The sequence below is a fragment of the Camelus ferus genome, chromosome 18, assembly GCF_009834535.1.
Source record: "Camelus ferus isolate YT-003-E chromosome 18, BCGSAC_Cfer_1.0, whole genome shotgun sequence".
Classification (NCBI taxonomy): Eukaryota; Metazoa; Chordata; class Mammalia; order Artiodactyla; family Camelidae; genus Camelus; species Camelus ferus.
Window position 1 is genome coordinate 36,589,033 of NC_045713.1, and position 15,380 is coordinate 36,604,412.

At 48.0% G+C, this 15,380-nt stretch overlaps 1 non-coding gene across 1 annotated transcript; it reads right to left on the minus strand.

Annotated features, from left to right (window-relative positions):
* Positions 1–13,666: 13,666 nt before the first annotated feature.
* Positions 13,667–13,738, minus strand: TRNAT-CGU. The gene has a single exon. It is a non-coding gene; the product is annotated as a tRNA-Thr (tRNA).
* Positions 13,739–15,380: the final 1,642 nt, after the last annotated feature.

Sequence of the window (15,380 nt, forward strand, 5' to 3'; positions counted from 1 at the left end):
TATCATGGTCCAGGGCACAAGTTCTGATGCCCAGCTGCCTGGGGTCAGGGCACCGCGAGAGACAGGCTGGGCTGGGATGACCCCCTGAGCCCTCCCTACTGGTCCCACCCTGCTGTCTCCATCAAGCCTGCAGTGTCCTCTGTGTCCCCTCTTGTGGTGGTCGATCCGGACAGAAGCTGTATGCCCCCTGCCACTTCCCACCAGCTGGAAGAGCCCTGTTTAGCTTCTCTGGGCCTCAGTTTCCTCATCTGTAAAGTAGGAATTGTAATACCCGCCTTCTAGGACTTTTAGGGGGATTAAATGAGACAAAACCCATGTAGGAATATTTGGCAATCAGAAGGTTTCTTTTCTCCTGTAAATATTTTCTTTTTATTTATTTTGTGCTTAGAAGTTGTCGTTTTAAGTAATTCTAGCAGAAAATACATAACAAAAGCTGTCTGAGAAGCGAAAAAATTATTATAAATGCTGAAACAATTTGCCTGATTCACATATTTATACTTTTAACTTAATACATACTCCACTGGAAATTAATTATATGACTTTCATACAAGCATTAACATTTCCAGATCATTCTGAGCAGGGAGCACTTCAGTTCTTTACCGTCTATGCCCAAAGTGGAAAGTCACTCAGTTTCTGAAGGCAATGCTGACAAACATCAGACATGGTCAGTCTGAGATCCTGCTGACATATTGTTCTGTTCCTTCCTCTAAAGGTGCTTCTGTTGAGTTAAGTGTCCCTGTGCTGCTTTTTCCTCTTTGCTCTGATCTTCCTGCAGCTTCAGAGTTATGTTTTGGGTTTCTTCTCTTTTTGCTCTCATTCTTGGGGGAGGAAACCAGTTTGCCAAATTTATTGGTAGTTCAAAATTGAGAGCTGGATTTCTCTTTGAATTTGAACATTGGACTGACAAGGGGCTCTGAGTGAATTCACCAGATAGTTGTTGGTGCTCTGTATTATTACCTGGAGGAGGGGATGTCTGCGCTGAGACTGGAAAGAGGAAAAAAACTGGGCCAGTGGGAGGGGTGGAGTCCAGGCTGCAGGTGTAACATGTGCAAAGCTGGCCCTTCTGGGGTCACCTCCCCGGGAGCCAGAGCAGCCTGGCTTGGGGCCCTGTAGGAGCTGACCCCCACCCATGTTTATGCGCTGAGCCATGGGATTCTGGAAGCTCACCTCATCATCCCTAGTTCAAGCCCTAAGAGCTGGATGCAGAAGGAAAAAGCAGGCTCTGGTGGGACCAGCAGGGCCCGTGGGCAAGGTCCCACCAAAGGCGGTGAGGGCCCTGACTTTAACCTTGCACTTTAAAAGCCCCCTTAAAGATGCCCCCCTGATCCCTTGGAGGCCTGACCTCGCCTGTTCTGGCTCAGCTTCCCATGACTCAAGCTAGTGGCAGGCTTGAAATCCAGTTAAGCACCAGAAGCGCCACCAGACTCCGGAAAACAACCCTCTCCTCCCCAGAGGCCCACTCTGGCCTTCTCCCAGGAAGGAGCCCCAACCACACCCAGGTTTCTGGCCCAGGAAGGATGCCAAGGCCCTGGCCAGAAGTGCAGAGAGAGCCTCCAGGAAAGGCCTGGACTCTTGGCTCCCAGGCCCGGGGAGAGACAGAGAAAGCCAGCATATGGGTGTGCACAGGCCTCACCCTGTCTCTCTGTAGGTTTTCCTCGGGGCCTGCAGGAGGGAGACCAAAGGAGGTTGCCAATGCCCGGACACTGCCATCTCCTGAGACTCCTAGAATATCAACAGTGAAAAACTTCCAAAGCAGGTGTACAAAAATCATTGTACCATAGGTTTTAAACATTTGCATTGAACAAATGAGCACTCTTATAAAACGGATTCACACCACCTCGCACCGGTCAGAATGGCCATTGTTAAAAGGTCCGCAAATGATAAGTGCTGGAGAGGGTGTAGAGAAAAGGGAACTCTCCTACGTTATTGGTGGGAATGTAATTTGGTGCAGCCACTATGGAAAACAGTATGGAGATTCCTCAGAAAAACTAAAAGTAGACTTACCCTATGATCCAGCAATCCCACTCCTGGGCATATACCTGGAGAAAACTCTACTTTGAAAAGATACATATACCCCAATGTTCATAGCAGCACTGTTTACTATTTATTGTAGCAAAGACATGGAAGCAACCTAAATGTCCATTGACAGATGATTGGATAAAGAAGTTGTGGTATATATAATGGAATACTACTCAGCCATAAAAAGGAATGAAATAATGCCAGTTGCAACAACATGGATAGACCTAGAGATTATCATACTAAGTGAGGTAAGTCAGACAGAGAAAGTCAAATATATATCACTCATATATGGAATCTGTAATATGATACAAATGACCTTATTTACAAAACAGAAACAGATTCACAAACAAACTTACAGTTACCAAAGGGGAAAGAGAGGGGAGGGATAAAGTAGAAGTTTGGGATTAGCAGATACAAACTACTATATATAAAGTAGATAAACAACAAGGTCCTACTGTATAGCACAAGGAGCTATATTCAATGTCTTATAATAGCCTATAATGAAAAAGAATATGAAAAGGAACATATACATATATAACTGAATCACTATGCTGTATATCAGAAATTAACACAACATAGTAAATCAACTATACTTCAATTAAAAAAAAAGATACACACAAATAGGAATACAGTCATAGCAGTGTAGTTATGCTGGACATGAGACAGGGCAGGAGTTACAAAAAATACATTTTTAGGTGCTTCCAGTGAACCCCTTCATGGGACCCAAGTTCGGTGGCCAATATTTGTAAATCAGGAAGTTTCATATTTAAAAAATCCAGATTGCTGGCTTTTCTTTAAAAAAAAAAATCAGATGATCAAACGATTTGGCAGCCACAAGCCTACCTTCCCATAGGGCAACAGTTGGTTGGAGCAAAATAGTGGATAATAGGATATTAATCAGCAAAGGATAGCTGCTGTAACAAACATCCCCAAGCTTTCAGTGGCTTACCACAAGACAAGTTTATTTCTTGCTCATATCACAGTCCAAGAAGTAGGAGGCAGGGGTGTCCGCACGTTATTTAGGAACACAGGTGGCGTCGTGGCTCTGACATCTTCAAGAGCTTCATTTTTTCTGCGCTGAGCTGAAGGATAGTGAAGGAGGCAGTAGGAAAGCAGACCAGCTTTTAACTGCATCAGCTGGCCAGTGTCCCACACTGGTGAGAACCAATCATAAGGCCTAACAGGGACCCAAGGGGGCTGGGAAATGTGGTACCTGGCTCAGGGCCCAGGAGAAGGAGGAGAACACAGCAGCAACTGTTTCAAGTGGCTGCCCTACCTACTTTCTCCACTTGGTCCTGGAAGTTCTGTTCTTCCTGTTGTCCTTCCTCACCCCTTCCCAACTCAGCCATTTGGCTCAGGGGAAATGACCAGTCATTAGTTGGAGAATGACCATGTGATACAATCCCAACCAAAGAGACAAGATGAATTTGGATGTGATGCCTGGAATTGTAGCAGACACTTTGGAGCCAGCCTTGGCGTGAAACCAACACAGTGATGGCAGAAAGGCGAGATGGAAGGAACCTCTGTCTCTGGTGGCCTGGTGGAGCTGCTCAAACAACCAATCCAGAAACCAACCCTACTTCCAGATTTCCTGAGAATTGCATAATAAATTGTCTTACTGTTTAGGCCAGTGTGAGGCAGGGAACTCCTGTCTCCTGTAGAATAAAGTATCCAAACAGATAAGAGCATAGTTCCTGCCTGGCTGGATTCACTAAGGTCACCTGCCTGGCCCTGTGAGTATTTGAGTTTTGAACTCTTGTCTTCCAATTCTTTCTTCTTCTAGCCAGAGCTGAGGTCTGTCAGGCAGCCCTGATCGTCATGGCCTGGAGTAGAAATTACCCAGCATCTTCAGGATGCACATGCAATTTCAGCGCTTCCTGGTACAATGTGGGCCTATTCAGGGCCTGGATCTTCACCTGCATCTCAGGGATGCAGCATTCTGTGAGCACTGCTGACTCCAAGATGAGCAGGTATGGATTTGAGCCTGGGTTCCACCACTTCTCAGCTTCGTGCACTTGGACTTGGGCAAGCCAGTTTACCTTGCTAAGCTTTGGTTTCCTCAGCTGAACATAACTCTGACACTTGAATTGCTGTGAGCATTGCTGGAAGATTCCGTGACTTGACATGTAAAGGTTCTTTGGCAAGGGTCAGCACCCAGAGAGTTCACAGTTAGTGTTGGCTGGTGACTGGTCACTGCCCAGCCGCTGAGATCCACTGAGTGATCAAACCTGGTGGAAGGTTTGCTGTCAACTGTGGGCTCACTGGGGAGACCCAGTCCTAAAGTACAAGGCCCAGATGGTAGAACAAGTCTGCTTTTAGGTCCTGCACGGAGGAGGATGTAGATAGCTATGAATAACCTAGTAGAAATGTACTCCACCTTTCACTCGTCTTATGCCCCTTCTGATCTTGCGAAGGAGCAAGTCTCAGTCGGGTGCATCTCCGTGTTTAACACTTTCCCAACACTCACTAAGCCCCCTGTTAAGAAAGGGAGCCCAGGCTCCTGGCTCGGAACATTTCATCCGTAGTAGCATCAATACACAATCTACAAACACCCTTTTGTTTGGTTGCATATAATTGTCTATTTGTGGCAGATGGTGTTCTTTTTCCATTTGTGGAAGTGAGATAACATTTTTTTTTCAGAGTAAAATTGTCTAGGCTATCAAGGTGAATTAAGTGAAATCAAAATGTTAGCGGCAAGCAGTGCAGGGGGTGCATGGGGGGTGGAAATCCACCAGGTGAAACACTCAAGCTTGGGGCCTCATCAGGGGAAACCGTGGGGCTGGGGGTACAGTGTGAGCAGAGCCTTTCCAGGTGGTCAGAGGCCGGCGGTCATTCCTAAGAGGAGTGATGAGAGCCGTGGCAGCCCCTCGCCAAGGCTCTTAAGAGAGTCCCTGAGGTGACATTCAAACTGGCTTCCTTTGGAAGGAAGGAGAGGTGGGGTGATGTATCGTCCTGGTCTGCCCAGAATGGAGGGGGTTCCTGGGTCACCAGAGCTGCAGTGATAAAACTGGGACAGTCCCAGTCGAACCAGGATGGTGGGTCACCCTGCCTGTCCTGGACGGGGACGTGGGAGGAGCAGAGATTTGCTGTTTCAGGTCTGTGAGAGGCGCCATCCTTGCGAAAAGAAAGAAAGTATAGCTTTTGATTACTCATGGCAGAAGAATTCTGTCTTAGCCTCGGGGGCATGTCCGGCAGGAAAATAGGTGAGGAGACCGGTAAAAGGCAGCCAGACAGATCAGAGATACACGAGGAAGAGAAAGAGAATAGATCATGTGTGTGACAGATGTGGAGCTGGTCAGACAGAGGGGAGGCAGCCCGTGGGGTTGGGTCAGAGTCTGGGGAGAGGCCAGAGGCAGCTTCTTACTGAGATGCACAGGCCACAGAGAAAGAGGAGGGGGGAGCTTTTTTAAAATTGAACTATAGTTGATTTACAATGTTGTGTTGTACAACAAAGTGATTCAGTTATACGTATATATATTTCTTTTCATTATAGGTTATTATAAGACACTGACTATAGTTCCCTGTGCTATACGGGACCTTGTTGTTTACCTATTTTATATAGAGTAGCTTGCATCTGCTAATCTCAAACTCCCTACTCCCCCTTCCCCCTTTGGTAACCGTAAGTTTGTCTTCTGTGTCTGTGAGTCTGTTTCCATTTTATACATAAGTTCATTTGTATCATTTTTTAGATTCCACATATAAGTGATATCATATGATATTTGTCTTTCTCTGTCTGTCTTACTTCACTTAGTATAATAATCTCCAGGTCCATCCATGTTGCTGCAAATGGCATTATTTCATTCTTTTTATGGCTTTTTATTCCATTGTATAAATATACCGCATCTTCTTTATCCAGTCATCTGTGGATGGACGTTTAGTTTGCTTCCATGTCTCGGCTGTTGTAAATAGTGCTGCTAGGAACATTGGGGTGCATGTATCTTTTCAACTAGAGTTTTTTTCTGGATATATGTCCAGGGGTGGGATTGTTGGATCATACAGTAAGTCTATTTTCAGTTTTTTAAGGAACCTCCATACTGTTTTCCATAGTGGCTGCACCAAACTACAGTCCTACCCACAGCGTAGGAAGGTTTGGGGAGGGGCACTTTTAAAAGCCGCTGAGCTGTGTTATCAGTGGAGCCCCCTCCACCTACACCTGCTCCGATATCTCCTGGGAGCCCACAGTGGAAGTTGAAATGGCTGGTCAGTTCCTTTCCCATATTGGACTGCCATATTCTGCAAAAACCTGAGGAAATCTGGCGCAGGCAGGGGTGGTTCCAGGGGAGGCCTCGGCACTGCCCGCGGAAGGACCACTTCTGCGTCTGCCCACGCTTCTCCAGCCGGGCTCCCAACACCGATAAATCCTCTGGGGTGGGGGAGAGTGGCTCCTCCATCTTCCTCTGCGTTATCCCATCCAGAAAGCAGAAGCAGTATTTCCCTCACCAGCACTGGGCCAGGCTCCGTGCTAGCTGGGAAGATGTGGGTTAGACCACGCTTGACCCACTTTTTTTTTTTTTTTTTTTGCTTTTAATGATGAGCTATTTCAGGCCAACCAAAAAGGGTAGGAAATAAGTTAACAAACCTCCGTATGCCTACCACCCAGCTGAATTAATACATAAATCAAATCCAGATTTGACTAAGACCCCTGCTGTGGCCTGTCTCCGTCTCAGCCCATCTTCTGACCTCCCCGCAGATGACACTGTCCTGAGTCTAGACTTCATCACTCTCGGGTATGTTTTACCGCTTTTACTACCTATGTAGCCAGAAACAGCAGAGTATTGTCTGCCTACCATTAACGCTGTGTGCATGGGGTCACGGTGTGTCATCTTTCTATACCTGCCTTTTTTGGCTCCTCTTTTTGTGAGTTTTCTCCACCTTAAGCGATGGAGTTACAGCTTATGCATTTGAACTGCTGAACTGCATTCCACCCTGTTTATTAAACACCATGGTTTATTTTTTCCCTCCCCTTGATGGACATTTAGCTCTTCCCAGCAACGCTGCCCTGAGCAGCCTAGTGGGCACGAATGAAAATTTCTGCACAGTTGACATCTCAGAGTGGGATTCCTGGGTCTTGTCTACAGGGGTTTTCAGAAACGTGCTGACTTTTCACCTGGCATGTCCTCTCTAGTTTTCCTGGGTCCCCACTAGCCCCTGTTGTCTTGTACCCGAGCAGCTTCGTGTGTTCACATGATCTGTCTGGCACCTGTGAGCATTTGGGCTTTCAACCTCTGGGTTCTTGGGAGATCCATGGACACGGAAGCTAGTAACTGTAACATCTTGGGATAGCTGTTGTCAAAGCCATACATCCAGGGTGCTGGTGGTGCCTGGAGGAAATAACAACTAACTCCACCTGAGAGGTTGAGGAATGATTCAAAGTCAGAGTTAAGTTAGTCATAATTAGGCAAGGTTTTGAGGCATGAGTAGGAGTTTTCCAAGAAGATGGAGCTGGAGGAAGGACATTATAGGCCAAGGAAACAGCATATGCACAGGCACAGAGGACTAAAGATCAAGCTGAATTGAAGGAATAACAAAGGCTGGTGTAGCAAGAGCCAGAGGGAGCTCAGGAGGAGGGCTGCTTGAAGCCCAGAAGGGCAGGCTAAGGAGTTGGGATTTATCCTGGTGGTGGTGGTGGGTCTTTTGTGAGGGACCAAAGGATGAGAGTGACATGTTCACTGCTGTGGTTGAGAGAGGTCAAGTGACAGTGGAAGGTGATGGAAGAGGAACAAGACTGAAAACAAGGGGTACCAGTAAGGAGTCTGCAATTGTCTGGGTGCCAGATATCAAAGGAAAATTGGGACAGGGAGGCCTGAAGCAACGCAGAGAGACTGGAGAGAAATTTGGGCAGTGGCCAATTAGATAAGCAGGTGAGGAGGAGGGGTGAGTGAAGGGTTGGGGAAGCAGAATCATGGGCTCCCTAATATCATCCACACCCTCATCCTGGAAGCTGTGAATATGTTATGTTTCGTGGCAAAAGGGATTTTTGCTGATGTAATTCAGGTTTTCGACTTTTAAGTAGAGTGAGTCGCCTGGATTATCCAGGTGGACCTAATCTAAATCCAGGCGCACTTAAAAGCAGAGAACTTTCTTTGGCTCTCAGGAGAGGGAGGTCAGAGAGATCTGAAACATGAGAAGGATTTAGCCCAGAATTAGGGACAAAACCTGTAGAGAGACCTGTAGAGCCAAACAAACAGACGACTCAGGCCTACAAGGGCAGGAAACTGGATTTGGCCGACAACCTGAATAAGCCTGGATGGAGGTTCTTCCCAGAGCCTCCTGACAGTAGTGCATCTGGTCAACACTTTGATTTCAGACTTATGGAACCCCGAGCAGTGTAACCAGCCACAGGTAGGTCTGAGCTTCTGATGTATAAAAACCACACCGTTTTAAGCTGCTAAGGCTGGGGAACTTGGTACAGCAGCGGTGGACAAGGAACCCAGGGGTGAGTCCCACGGTTCTCGCTGGGCTACTGGGCAGATGCTGTTGTCAACTACGTGGGGGATTCGGAAGATCAGATTTCGGTGTTCCATATCAGACTCTCACTGCGTAATAGTGTTTCCACACTTAGCAGCTGACAACAACACATCTGTGTTCTCTCCTGGTTTGGGGAGGGGGCGGTCAGAGTCCAGGCATAGCTTAGCTGGGTCCTCTGTGAGGCTGCAGTCAAGGTGCTGGCCGGGGTTGGGTTCTCAATGCCCCACCAATGTCTCTTTCTGTTTCGGCTGCTATAACAAAATGTCACAGACTGGGTGGCTTAAACAACAATCATTTATTTCTTATAATTCTGGAGTCTGGGAAGTCTAAGATCAAGGTGCTGGCAGATTCAGTATCTGGTGAGGGCTCTTGTCCCAGCTTGCAGGCAGCGGCCTTCTTGTTATGTTTGCATAAAGCCCAGAGAGAGCTATTGATAAGGCCTTAATGCCCTCATGACCTAATCTACCCCTAATCACTTCCCAAGGGCCTCACCTCCAAACCCCACCACAGTAGGGAATAGGGCTGTAACATGTGGATCTGGGGGTGGGGCGCACAAGCGTTCAGTCCACAGCAACCAAGGAAGGACTTGCTTTTGCCTTCGTGTGGCTGTTGACAGAATCCAGCTCCTTGCAGCCTGGTGGACTGAGGCCCTCTGTACCTTGCCACATGGGCCTCCCTAACATGGCTACTGGTTTCATCATATCAGCAAGAGAGAGAATCTGCTAGCAAAATGGGTGTTGCCATCTTATGTGACAATCAGAGATGTGACATCATCCTGTTTGTTGGAAGCAGGTCACAGTTCCACTCACACTTCAGAGGCAGGGGTTTCACAAGGCCGTGAATGCTGGAAGGCTAAGGTAAAGGGGTAGCTTAGAGTCTGTTCGCCAACACTCCAAGGGACACGTGGGCTTTCTTATCTGGGCCTGTTTCGAGAATTGTTACAGATTTTTTTCATCCAGCCAGGCCTTAAGTTCAGGGGTTCCTTTTGAGCCCCCAGTAAGTAAAATCAGCTCAGCTCACCTGAGTTAGAAGGGCAGGGTAGGGGCGAAAGGAAATACAGTCTTGGGAAATGTTTGTCATGTGCCAGCCTGGTGATTTGCTAAGCAAAACTCAAGTCGATGTGACATAAACAATGTCTGTTGCTTCCAGGGGCCTGCCACAATATTTTCTTTTAAGTGCTACTCACTCCTGAAATACGCTTCTGGTTTTGAAATGTGGTTCCCAGCTCATGCTAGGCGACTCACCGCTCAGTCCCTCATTAAGCATCCCATTTTTTATTCTGTAATGTAGGTTTTCTAAGGGCATGATGTCAGTGCAGATGGGAGACGGGCCAGGGCAGCGGAGCAGAGGCTCCCCTCGGAGAGGGTCAGGGCGGAGGGCAGGAGGGAGACTTTTCTCTGAACACGCGGCATCACGTGGTGTAGTGCCAGCCCCATGTTAAGGCCTGAACTCTCCAGAGCCTGACATCTCTTTACTTTTTATGTTTTCTTTCTTTCTTTCTTTTTTTTTTTTTTTGCTAACTTGGTAAGTTTTTGCTGCAAAAATAGTGACTCCAAAGTAACACAGTTTTTTATTTTCCCCATATTAGGAAAAAATTAGTAATTTTGTCTGCAATTCCTCTCCACCTCTTGCCCCACCGGGAGTTAACCATGGTCAGTAGCATGACGTGGCGCCTTCTACCTGGGATGTGGACATCCTTCCCATTCCAAAAAGCCAACGTAAACACCACTGTGTGTATTGATAAATATACTTATTTATTTTTACAAAAACAGGACATCTTAGAGTCACAGATATACAAGATGGACATGTTCTAGACCTCTCTCGTACAACACAGTGCCTGGAGTTAACAGTGCTGCACTGTCTTCCACACTTGTTAAGAGAGTAGATGTCATGTTAAATATCACATACACAAAAAAGCAAAGGGACGCGGGAAACTTGCAGGTGCTGGATGGTATCCCAGGTGTATGCCTATGTCCAAAGGTGTCAAGTTGGATCTATTAAATATGCACCATTTTTGGTATATGAGTTATACCTCAATAAAGCTGTAAGACAAAACCCCCAAAACAGGATATCAACTTTCCTCAATAAGCTGTAGTGATTCAATAAATCAGTCATTCCTTTTAGTATCTGCCCATGATGCCACGAGGCGGATGGTGCTCCGTTTACTGAACCATCCTAGTTGGTAGATGTTTATGATGTTGTCATCAGAACTCCAGGAGAGGGGAAGCCCATGAATGTGTTTTATTTCAGAATGGAAGAAACCGAGGCACAGTGAGGCTCCATGGCTTCTCCGTGTCTCCCGGCGGTTCCCGTAGATGTGGGCCTGAGGTCATTCCAGCGCTGCTCTAGCTTCGTGCTGCCACGTGGGGTCGCTGTAGAAGCCTGCTCCTGCGCAGCCTCTGTTGACAAACAGCCCTGCCCTGCTAACGCTAGGATCACGGGCTCCCCGTCTGGCTTCAAAAGTCCTATTAAACCTTTTCTTGCCACTGACTATCATGATCTGTCCTTACAGGTCTCTCTAACTTTGCAGAACAGGAAGGTAGTTTGGAAGAGTTTCACTTCTTTCCCAGAAAGCCCTGGGCTCCTTCTGCAAATCCACCTTCTCCCCAGTGGTCGCGTTTGCGGTGAGGTCTCCGAGGGTCCCTCTAGGCTCAGTGACACCTGCCTCTCTTTCCTCTCAACCCCAGCCTCAGGGGTCTTCTCTTCCCTTTATGCTTCTAAGGGACACCAGAGTAGGATTCTTCCTAGAACCACGACTTCAAGGTGACTTTCAGATGTGAAATTCATACAGGAGTTATAGGGATCCAAACACGGCTCTATATTCATGAACACAAGTGATTTAAATAAACACAAAACCTCATGCTTATTTAGACACACGATCCGCTTTATCCATTGAAGTGTAAACAGGACCTGAATTCAGGATTTTGCTCACTGGTTTCTCATCCCACAACCTGAGCCACGTTGGTTCTCTAGCTCCATGGCACCCCCAGATTTCAGCCAGTGCCACGGTTCTGAGATTTGAGTGTAATCTTCCAGGCTTAAAAACAAAAAACAAATAAAACAGCAAGCGTTTCTCCACACAGGAATATTTATCCTTAGATATCTTATGAAATTTTTTTTTGCATAAATAGTACCTACGGTACATTATGTAAAATTTTCTGAAGTCCATTGTTCACTTGGGGCAGGGAGGGGTGCCTTGTGTAGGCTGGGGTGAGGGCAGTGGTGGGGGTGGATGAGAACCAGCTCTTTCCTGGGTTGGGGTCACAGAGGAAGGTGTTCTGCTTCACTCTTTGGAGGGAGGGACAGGAAAATCTGTGTGGACAACTATCCATGCTGTACAGATACTGGCCTGCATATGGGGGCAGTGTGGTCTTATTTTTTAATGGGGAGTAATATTTGGGGATATTTTTAATGGAGAGGAACATAGTGTTCTTTTGTGGCATTTCTTAAAAAAGAAATGATGGACACCCCAGGGGAGAGCAGAGAACATTCAAGCATTTATCTGACTTAATTCTCGGTAGTTCTAATTTGCCTGTGCTCTAATAAACTATCTTTGCCTTTGTGGACTTTGGAGGTGACGGAGGGGAGGAAGAGGGGAAGTAATAGAAGAATCTCTTAGAAAATCCAAACAATGTGAAAGCTCACAGGTAAGAAGTGGGGGAATCCTTTCAACAGCTCCCCCATCCTTCTTCCCTCCAGAGAGGCAACAACTTATTTTGAGGTGGATCCTTCAACCTCAGTGAGGTCCGGGACCTGCCACATCAGCATCACCAAGTCGCATGTTAGAAATGCAGAGTTTCAGGCCCCACCCCAGAGTCAGAACCTGCATTTTAACGCCATCCCCAGGTTGAAGGGTGAAAAGCACTGGTGTTCACTGTTTCCATATACATTAACTCTCTTGTTTGTATACACGCATACACGCGTGCTCCTGGGTTTAATATGGCTCTCTTTAGCGGGATGGTTTCTTCAATGTGTGGTCGGGAAACTAGCGGCACCAACATCACCTGGGAGCTTGTTAGAAATGCAAGTTATGAGGCCCCACCGCAGACTTAACAGGATGTGGAAGCTCTGGGGGTGCGGCCCAGTGATCAGCATTTTAGCCGCCTCTCCAGGGGATGGGGATGAACGCTTCCAAGTGTGAGAACTGCTGCGGAGTCGAGGACTCTTAATCCGGGCCGCTCCTGCCAGGCTCTACCCCCACCTCCACCACATCAGTCTCCTCCTCTTTCTGAGAGAGCCCGCCCCTGTTCACTGAGGCACCCCCAGTGGCCAGCTGCAGCAGGCACACACCAGAAGCTCCACGAATGCTTTCTTCCATTAGGAATCTCGCGCTGATACAGGTTTCCCCAATTTAGGTCAAGCTGGTTTTCAGATTATACAATATGCCAGCTCCTGGAGGTTGAGGTAATTGCATAACATTTTTAACTGCATTGGAGCAGCCCCGTGGTGCCTCCTCTGGTGAGGCAAGGAAAGCAGGTGCCACCTTCACTGAGGCCGCCTCTACAGCCGGTCTCTCGGGCGGCTGCTTCACAAACGCCAACGCCGACCAGAGACCCATTTTCCGAGGGGCAAACGGAGACTCCGAGAGAGGGAAGTTTAGATTTTTCATGTCGGAACAGCTCCAAGTCTGGGCAGGATTTCCTCTCTGTAATGTGATGCCTACAATGGATTTCCTTTTAAAAATAGCAAGCCAGACACCAGCTGACTCTGGGTGTGGGCTCAGTATCAGGCAATGGCAGTTCTCTCATTAGAGTGGATAAAGTTGGACTGTAATGTTTAGAAAAATGCTTAGTGGTTCTTGAAGCGCCATCCGCTGTAAGGTTTTTCTGAGCTAAAATTATCGCTCGGGCCACGGTTTCGACGTGACCCCTGGGGCCTTGGAGCTTGCGATTCCCCCTAGGACCAGGCGTCCGGGGACCGCACGGGGGCGCTGTCCCCCGGGAGTAGAACGCCCCGTGGGCTGTTTGTGGCACAGACGCGCCAAGGCCGGACCACCCGGACTCTGACTTTCCGTGCAGGAGGGAGTCTGAACCCAAACGGGGTTAAAACAGTTGGCCCGGTAGTCACGTAGGGGCGTATATTTACGTTCGGGAACCAGGAGGTGTAGACTACTGATGATCACCCTTGAAAAGTGGTCCCACTCCTAAAAAGTCACCCCCTAGTAGGAAAGACAGACGGTAGGCACGGACGGGGTTCGAACCCGTGATCTTCGGTTTACGAGACCGACGCCTTACCACTTGGCCACCGCGCCTGCGTTAAAGTGGTGGCTCGGCGAGCCTCTATTCTGGCGCTACTCCCGCGAGCTCGCCCCGCGGGCACGAGCGCGGGCGCAAGCGCGCCTGGCCGGCCCCGCCCCCTCGCAGCGGCCGGTGGGGCGGGGCTGGGCTCCAGCGTGCGCGCGCCGACAGGCCGGCCGCACTAACTCCCGGCAGCGGACCTGCAGAGAGGTCCCTCCGCCCCCGCGTGTCTGAGCGGACTCAGGGCGGCGTCCCTGGAGTCCCCACGGCCTCGGCGGGAGGAAGTCGTGTGGAATTTGGGAGCGGGCGGGACGCTAGCTGGCGTCTTAGCCTGGGGTTCGAATCCCGGCTCCGCCAGAGAGACTCCGCGAAGACCAGTTTCGGAGCCTCAGTTTCCCCTCTCGGGTGAGGCACCGGGGAGGCGGAGGAAGGGTGAGCAGTGCGGCTACCAGCAGGATCCCGCGGTGGTCCACGGCCGCCCCGCACGGAGCAGACGCTCAACAAGAGCTGCTGAATGAACGTGTAAGTTTTCTAAAACAAAAATCCCAAAGCTCCTCTTTCCCTAGATCGCCACCGTGGAGTGGGTGTGTGCCTGGCTCCGGGATTAGCAGCGTCACCTGGGAGCTGGTTAGGATTGCAGTTTCTTCGGCTCACCCCAGACCTGCCGAATTAGACCTGGTGGAGCCGAGCGGTCTGGGCTTTAACGAGCTCTTCAGGTGATGCTGATGCGCGGGAAAGGCTGAGCCCCAATGCTTTAGACAATTGATCCGCGTATACATATTTATATAGTAACATGTGCTCTTTTGTTTTTATTCAGATAGACTGACTTTACAGTTCTGTGTACTTTGATTTTCCATGAATTAATGTATGAATTTGGTAAATTAGTACAATGGCTTGTAGTACATAATACGATATAATCACAACAAGTAATGGCTTATACTATTTTAAAATTAAGTTTCTCTTATGCATTAATGTGATGTGTACAATCGCAGTATTGCCTCGTGAACTATGTATACTGTGTCATCTACTATAATATTATGCATGGATGGGTTACCTTATTCTCTTTAATAGCTGCATAGTTTCCCAACTAGTGGCTGTATCAGATTTAATCAGTTCTGGGAGTAAGGCCTTGGGTTGTCTGCAGCTCTTTTGCTGCACAGAACATTCTGCTACATGCGTCTTTGCCACCGGGTACCAGTGATGCTTGTAGGGGATGAGACAGAAATTAAGAATGTCCACTGCCCACCCTGTAGGTGTACAAGCAAATAGAAAACCTAAAAATACCAGGAGGGTGTGTTCACCAAGTTGCTTTAAATGTCAAGGTTTGGGCAGGTGGCTGGAAAAGTCAACAACAGTTACCCTCAGATGCTGGGACAGGAACCCTGAGACACTGCATCCGGAGTGCTTGAGATCCAATACCTGCAAACCTCACTGTAGCTCCTTAATTTAAAAAAAGATTGAACATTTTCAGAATTAAAACATGCGTTACTGAACATTGCTTCCAAATAGTTGATGATTAAATTGGTTCCATTGTCCCCTTCCTTTTTTTGGTGTTCACTGAGTTGTTGGAATTATTGTGCAAACGTGATGGGGCTTATAAAAAGTGAAAAGAAATTTGCAGATGAGAGGACATCACATGGGAGCTGAGCCCAGAAC